The 8,559-nt window shown below is 38.1% G+C and overlaps 1 protein-coding gene across 2 annotated transcripts in view; it reads left to right on the top strand.

Annotated features, from left to right (window-relative positions):
* Window positions 1-6,385: 6,385 nt before the first annotated feature.
* LOC117938766 (serine/arginine repetitive matrix protein 1) overlaps window positions 6,386-8,559 on the top strand; it is an 8,598-nt gene continuing 6,424 nt past the window's right edge. For both annotated transcript variants that reach the window (XM_034863624.1, XM_034863622.1), the window contains exon 1: window positions 6,386-6,568. The gene's annotated coding sequence lies outside the window, so the exon portion shown is untranslated. The remainder of the gene's footprint in view (window positions 6,569-8,559) is intronic.

Here is an 8,559-nt window from a genome sequence, read left to right as displayed (position 1 = left end):
ACTAGGTGGAGAGATTTTATCTCCAACCTGGCCTGGGAACGCCTCGGGATCCCCCAGTCGGAGCTGGTTGATGTGGCTCGGGTAAGGGAAGATTGGGGTCCCCTGCTGGAGCTGCTGCCCCGAGACCCGCTACCGGATAAGCGGACAAAGATGGATGGATGAAATTGTTTGACTGGTCCTACGAAATGGCGTATGTATGACACGCCAATTAGTCTGCCATCATGGGTGTGTTCTCAAGACAAATACTCGCTTTTAGCGTGTTTATCAACGCCGTTTGGCCTCCAATGACTTATTTTACCTTGCGAATTTACGCTGTCACGTTTCCTAAACTCAACCGTTGGCTTCTTTTTTCCTAAACCCAAACTCATGTCACATTTTCCTAAACTCTCGCGATAACACGGCAAGTGGTGATAGCACACAGAGTTGCGTGTTTGTTTGTACAAAGCGTAGACATAAAAGCTCAAAATGCGTACAGATAACACGCCACTTGGCTTATAAAAAGTCGGCGTGTTTGTTTACACAAAGTCATGATGTCATGTTGGAAAAAAGATCTTAAGCATGACAACATGCTCGGCAGAGACGTGGCAGAGGCTAAAAACATCAAAAACTAAGTTAAACCTTGACTACAACTCTACCTCGCACAAGTCTGTCCATGTCAGTTTATTTATTTATTTGTTGAGGTAAAATGCATGAAACACAGACGCTTAGATGGGTGAGCAACACACACACACACACACAGACACACACACACGGTGAAAGCCCACCCGTATCAAACCGACCAGTCACACTCTCCCCCCCTCTGCATGTTTCCATGGAGACCTGTCCCGGAGAGACCGTGGTAACCTGACGCTCTGAGGACTGATCCAGTTACTCCAGGCGCCCGGTAAAGGCCCATCCCGTGTGGAAAGGGTTCACAACGCAGCTCACGTGATCCCAAACACCATCAACACCTCCACCTAAGACCTGAACTGACGTGGTTTCAAAATGTGGGTTCTGCTTTTGTAGAAGTACCAACGCACACACATGTATTATACTGGGAGCTTGGCCTGTGGGGGATATGATTTAATAAGAATAACCTTCATTATTTATTGAAAGTAGTATCAATAATACCAGAGCTGCAGCAATCCATCAATGAATGAATGAGTCCATAGTCCAAAAGGTAATTATGCTTTTGCAATCACTTAAAAGACTTCGAGCTCTAGGAGAGTTTTGATTTTGAAGTATTTTTCACTTGACATTTTATCGACTAACTAAACCATTAATTGCTCAGATATTTTACTGGTTTTAGGTACTTGTACTCATTACGCAAAATGGCCCATTAAAGAATAATATATAATATATTATTATATTATAGTAAATGTGTTCAGCACTTTAAATCTTGCAGCCGGTAAAGTTGGAGCTTTTATGAACTATTTTATATCCTTCTGGGTAACTTAGTAGTGGAATAAAAAGTAAGAAGCATGAGATGGATACTTACGTGCAGTACAAGTACCTTAAAATTGTGCGTAGGTACTTGAGTAAATATACTTCGATAGATTCCACCACTGGTTGCTTCCTTAATTAAAACATTTCTATCATCCAAAATAGTTCCAGCAAGTTGTGATTGAAAACGTGACACATGCATTATTATTTTTTCTTCACTAGTTGGATTATTGTGTCCACTTGTATAACTTGTAAGTTATTTTTTCACTCAATTAATTTTCTCTGCATTTTCAATTAGTTTAACCCTCCTTGGGTCAAATCTGAACCCTTTAAAAATGTCTATATCTGAAATGTGGGTTTCTTTTTCATCAAATTACAACAAAAAAAATGGATTGAATCCATGCAACGCTCTTTGCAAATACAATTGATCACTTTCATACATGACTAAACTCAGCCGTACGTTCCTCTGATATTAACTATTGGTCAAAATAATTCATAATTTCTGTTTTTTTTTACTCAAATATTGGGTATAATTCTATATAAATGAGGGTTATTGACCATGAATTCCCAAAAAATAGTGTAAAACTAGCGGTAGTAAGGTGGTGTTAGTGGAAACTTAAAAAAATAACAGTCTGAAAAAGGGACAAAAATGTAAAATCTTTGTCAGTTTTTGACCCGGGAGGACAACACAAGGGTTAAGTCTGTTATCCTTTCATTTCTACGTACATTTATGTTTTAATTTAAATAAAAAAGATGCATATTTGTGCTGTATTAACACACCAATGTGTTCCTAATAAAAATTTAAATTAAAATAACAACATGACATTGCTCTGAACATCCGATCGATATTATTTGAACTAACAATATCGCGATATATATATAACAAATTCACATTTGAAATGACCTGTAGTCAAGATATTTTCAACGCATCACCGAGCCCTATCTGTAACAGTGTTATTTATTTATTATTAGTATTTATTTGGGTGAAAGCTGACACCCAGCTCTGCAGAGAAGAGCCGTGTCTGCAGCCAGCAGTAACTCGGTTTAATGGACATCAGCGTCTCTGTCCATCCACAGGAGTCCCAGCTAAGAGCTTAGCGGGAGGGACAGCTGGCTTACAATGTTATACGACCATTTCCTTTAAATACAAGTGTAAATGTACCATTTCCCGCCTGACGACGCTGTGCAAATTCAAATAAATTAATACAAATTAAATGCATTATTCATTTACTGACAAATGAACATGAAAACATATCAAAACTATATTGCAAGGGATCAGAACGTGAACTAAGTGTCGTTTTAATACGTTAGGATACACAGATTCAGGGTTTTAATGGCTTTCTTGTTTCCAGAATATAAGGGTTGATGTAATGGAACATTTAATTTAATTTAAAAAAATGTAAAAGGGTGATTTATGATTAGAATATTTAGATTTATGAATATGAAAGGTTCCAAGTAAATAGATCAAATTGATAATGTGGTATTTACTTGTTGTGGTAGCAAAAAATAGGACAAAAAAAAGGCAAAACAATACATTTTCATAGGAAGGGGAAAATTCGGAGTCAATGTTTTGGGAAATTAATGTAACGTTACAGACATCGTGCCAAAAAATCTTTTATGAACCCTTTCACAAAATGAGCAGACTACATCAATGTCCTTTATATATATATATATATATATATATATATATATATATATCTTGTAAGGATGACATGATGAATTGTATAGCAAAGCACCTGTTTCAGGGCGCAGTGACAGCTAGCTTCAGGTTAGCTAACGCTAGCTAGCCCTGGTTAGCATGTGTGAAATGCTAGCATGTAGGCTAGCATGCTATTTAAGGGGGCTAGTTGTCTGACACTGCACGCATGAAAGATGCATGGATGCATCTTCTTCGCTGTCTGTCAGCTTCGTTGCTAACCTTGTATCAAGCTCAGTGTGCATTCAGTTAGCTAAGACTATCAGGCTCATGCAGAGGCGAGATGTTGGCATCTCTGTTAGCTTCAACATTTAGGTCAGATTAGACAGTAATAACGAGCGGAAAACACTGATTCCATTATCGGCCACGGCACGAACCCGAGCCAAGGCTAGCTAATTCCACTAATATTAATAGAAATATTGGGATGCTCCGTGAATATATCGGACTTTACTAACAGCAAGTGTGCTAAAACACTGCCAGTGCGTATGTGTGGTGCCTCGGGTGCGAGGAAATGGGAGGAGTAGTGCGACAGACGGCTCAGTGTCCGATAATGGTGCGTCTATGTGTAGCTAAGCTACGCGATAGCTAGCGCGCTAACAAGCGAGTGCCCCTAACTAACTTGTCTTAGAACAATAACAACAACCATAACGTTAATAAGACGTTAGGTGCGGACTTACCGGAGGTCTCTTAGAACAGCCCCCGGGCCCGGTAGGTCTTGTTACTCCCGGTAACGTGCAAAACCAAACCGTCAAACACCTAAACGGACAGACCAGAGCGGTTGTTGACGCAGACCGGAGGTGCGTTTAGGGACAACTGGGAAACTAGTGTACCAGCAACGATTTATTTTTTACGACGGTTTCAACGACGTTTTCCACAATAGAAACATGATGTAAATGGACAAAAGCTACTATTCTAGCTATAAAAATGGCAGAGTCATCCACAGTGCATGATATTTTAATAATAATAATAATAATAATAATAACACGCTTCAGGATGACGGCAATGAGTTCACAAAGACGTATAGCTATGCGGCAATTTATCTAAAATAACAGTTTTTGGAAGTACCATTCATGATTTATAGTAAAATATTAAAGTTGTGGGAAATGATATGGCTAGTTGTGTGGTCAGTTTAAGCCCTAACCCCCCATGCTGTTTCCTTCTCCCAGTCCAGGAGGGACAGATGAAACATTACGCACGTCCTTCTTTTGCTGTAATAACTCCTGAACGGTTTTATTTTTATTACAAAGCTGTAAATGCAACTGTGTTTCACAGATGACACGAGGTTGCTATAGTGACAACATAGCTTAGCTTTTAGTGTAAATTACGTTTAATTAAAAAGTGTTTCAACTGTCCCGGCTCCCCCTACAGCCTCCAAAATTACCATAAAGTAAAGTCACCTCTAAATGTGTCTATATTCTCCCTCATATAATTTCTCCTGTGTTCTCCTATGAGCCCCGTTTCTGTGCTTTATTGGTTCACATTTTGGCTAATTGGTGCCAATTAAGAGCATGCGGAATGAGTTCTTCTTGTTTGCAGTGTAGCCGTAGATGTGAAGACATATTACTGGATTTCTTTGATTCTGAAGAAAACTGGAACGAAAGGAACAAGCTGCAGCCAGCAGGGGGCGCGCAATACAGCACAAAGATGAGTGTTTAACCACGGACTGTATTTATATGGATAATATTAATATGAACGGTCTATGTGTTTAACTCATTGTCGAGTGATAAAGTACCTTCTGCGATGTTTTCATGTGTACTCTTTACTAAACATGTGCCAAATAGTGCATCAATGTATTTAATTTGTTTCATTGGTAACTGATCACGTGCACCTGCATCTCAGAGACAACACTTTTATCTCATTATCTCAAGATAACTTACATTAACTATGCAATTTCCTCAAGATATTACATTGTGTTTCTGTAGTGGTACGTATTATTATTATTAGTTTGGATAAACCTGAGCTAATTGTTTGATATAAAATGTGAATGTTATCTTGCTGATTTCTTTTGACACTGTAACAGCCTCGGATGGGCATTAAAGTTTATTCTAAGTATTCAGATCCTGTATTACAACGCAATACCTCAATGTGAAATAAAACACTCGATTATAAGTACAATTCCTGAATTTTAGTGTGCACGTATTACAGCAACACATACTTATAGCTTTAGTGCGTAACTTTTTGTTATTAATGAACTCTCTCTGTATTTCTCAGTACTCAGAACTGGCCGATGTTATTGCTGCTTATAAAATTCTTCAAAACCAAATTGTACTCCAAAATTACATCACGGAAGGCTTGTATCATAACGCTCCGGTGTTGTTATTATTTAGAATTACTCATGGGGGCGGCAGAAACTAGGCACTATATCTTTAAAGTATTTAAAGTATTTATAATGCAGCATAATTGCTCCTGTCAGTGTCATTACATGTGATACATTGGGTTAGGGTTATTACATATTATCATATTATTACAAGTTAATAGAGAGCTCATACTAGATTTGGAAAATAATTACCGAAACCATCAAGCACTGCATCACAGCACAGCCAAACTGTCGTATAAGCCACCTTATTATGTTTGTCCATTACTTATCAAAAGATTAGAAATGGGTCTCAGTTCACCTGAAAGCAGTCTCAGGATCAAAAACACCTAAAAGTTTCCAAGAAAAGTCAGTATATTGTTTTATACTGCGATGTAAGACAACATAACAATGTATATTTCTATTTCAAAGCCCTTACGTTTTATATATTCTATATATTTGTTGATCTGCTTCCCATAAAAACTCTTCACATTTCAACCCACATTGTGGATATTGCACATATAAAAGTGTTGACTCAGTGACAAGTATTTCTGGATGGAAACAAATATGTTTTCATTTGTCTTTCCAGAATACCCCCCAAAAAAAATCAAAAGCAGATGCATGTATATCATGTATATATGTCTATGGAGAAAAAATGGCAATTCACGATAAACCTCAAATGTCCCACTGATCCTGAACCCATCCCAGTGAAACTGAGGTAGGTGTGAGTAAGATAACTTTCCACTGTGTCACTACAGTCCCCTCCTTAACACTTGTTCACACACTTGAAGGAAAACACACACGTAAACACACACACACACACACACACACACACACACACACACACACACACACACACACACACACACACACACACACACACACACACACACACACACACACACACACACACACACACCCTGCTGACGGCTGTGGGTGGAGTTTCCTCGTGGTATAAAGCGCAAAATGTGCCGAAGTGGTGCCATTACGCACACGGAGATCACCAAGCGCGCAACGCAACTGGACTTTTTTTTTACTTTTTTTTAATTTCTTTTACAACGAAGTTTACTGAGATAAATGTTGATGCTGTCTCTGTGAAGGAACAACCGACTGTCCCGTCTTCAGGTTTTAGGGTTACTCATCTGTGGAGCTGTTGGGTAAGTCACTCTGTAAAAAACTAAATACTTTCGGATTTCATTTTCACTCGCAATATTTGGCTAAATGCGCATTCTGTATTTAAAGTCACAATATTCTTTATTATATGATAGTCGTGCAGATACTTCTAATAATGACATACTAATATAACATGTAATGTTACAGTGGAATTTATGAATGGGCTGTTAGTTTTTCTTTAAGAATGTATGACACAATGTTAAGACCATGCACCATCTGTGTTTTTATAGGAATAATATATACAAATTAGAAAAATGTGCTGTATTCTTAAATACACTGCAGATACACAGAAACATGTTTGTCGACATTGAAGACCAGTAATGAATAGATTTCGGATCAATTTAGATTTAAATTAAGATGTTAAATGATCTATTATTATTATTAAGAAAAAGAAAACAAAGATACATGTCCTAAAACATAGTATTATGTCACATATACAAGTGTATATTTTGCAGTTTTGAATGCCACATGCACAATGAATTTGTGATGATTCAAATGTAAGTTAGTTTGGTCTAAATACACAGCTTTGCTGACGCTCCATTTTTGTTGGATGACCCGTTAGAGAAATTAAAACACAGCACGAGAACCGGGTCACAATAACCTGATATCGGGTTTTTTGAATCACTCAAAGAAAATTTAAAATCTAACACAAACACTGGGACAAAAACTAACTTTACCAACCCAACAGAAACGTAAAGATGATGGTATTAATGGGTCAAAATCCCTACATATCCACATGCAAAACATAAATAAAAACAACACAAACTCTGTGTAATTTTAACCCATTGTCCAATATTTTACTACCCATGGGTACTTGGTGCTATATTGACCTAAAAACCCTAAAACATAAGGTGTGTGAATTGAAATGATTGGCTTTTTGGGTTTAATTCATGGCTCAACAGATGCTAAGGATGCTACCGACCTTCTCTTAAACGCATACGTTCTGTTATTACCATTCACCTGTGTCTTGTTAGATGAGTTTTTTGCTTTTTGGCAAAACAAAACAAAAAATTCCTCTACAAGGAACTTTTTTTTTGTCATTCTTCTTGTGAAGTCTGTTTTTATATCAGAGCAGCATCACAGAGGAATGTTTAAAAAAAAATACGGCGTGGTTTTGGCTTCTTGGAGCCTGTTCCACAGCTACCTGTTCCAGGTGAACTGGTCCATCAGGTGTGTGTCTCTCTCATTCAGAGCAGGGATGAAAAGTACCCGAGTACATTAGCTCATTCTGAGGTATATTTACTTGAGTATTTCCACTTTGTACTTCTACTCCACTTCATTTCAGAGGGAAATGTCATGCGTCTTACTTCGTTACACTTAACCAACAGATATAGTTATACATTTTATACTTGATAAGCTTATACATGAAAAGTCTAGTTGGGCAACCTTTGTTAGGTTTCAGAGTTGTTACAACTTCCACCAAAGACACATTTCTCCTCTAAACATTTAACCATTTCAACTTTTACAAATAAAACAAAGATTAGATGAAAATGATACGGATTTGTGCATCACAACATTTTTTTCTTCTTCATTTTCTCTCCTATTAATCATCTCACGACCCCTCAGATTCATCTGGTGACCCTTTAAAGGGCCCCGACCCCTACGCTGGGAACCAGTGGACCATAGTTAACTGTGTATAAAGTAGTAAACAGTATCTCCACCCTGAGCAGCAACAAGGGATACAGTCAGTACTTTTACTTTACTGTCTGTGAATGGTATTTTTGTACCATTTGGTACTTTAATCATGGACTGAATATTCATGGACCGAGCATGTGTGATGTCACCCATTGGTTTGTGTAGATCTGCTTGTGGATGTGAGGATTTAAGACGAGAGGGAGGAGTGAGGGAGGAGTGATGGAGGAGTGAGGGAGGAGTGATGGAGGAGTGATGGAGGAGTGAGGGAGGAGTGAGGGAGGAGTGATGGAGGAGTGAGGAAGGAGTGAGGGAGGAGTGAGGGAGGAGTGAGGGAGGAGTG

This window comes from Etheostoma cragini, chromosome 23 (assembly GCF_013103735.1).
Source record: "Etheostoma cragini isolate CJK2018 chromosome 23, CSU_Ecrag_1.0, whole genome shotgun sequence".
Classification (NCBI taxonomy): domain Eukaryota; kingdom Metazoa; phylum Chordata; class Actinopteri; order Perciformes; family Percidae; genus Etheostoma; species Etheostoma cragini.
The sequence above is the reverse complement of the archived record's forward strand: the minus strand, read 5'-3'. Positions and strand labels throughout refer to the sequence as shown.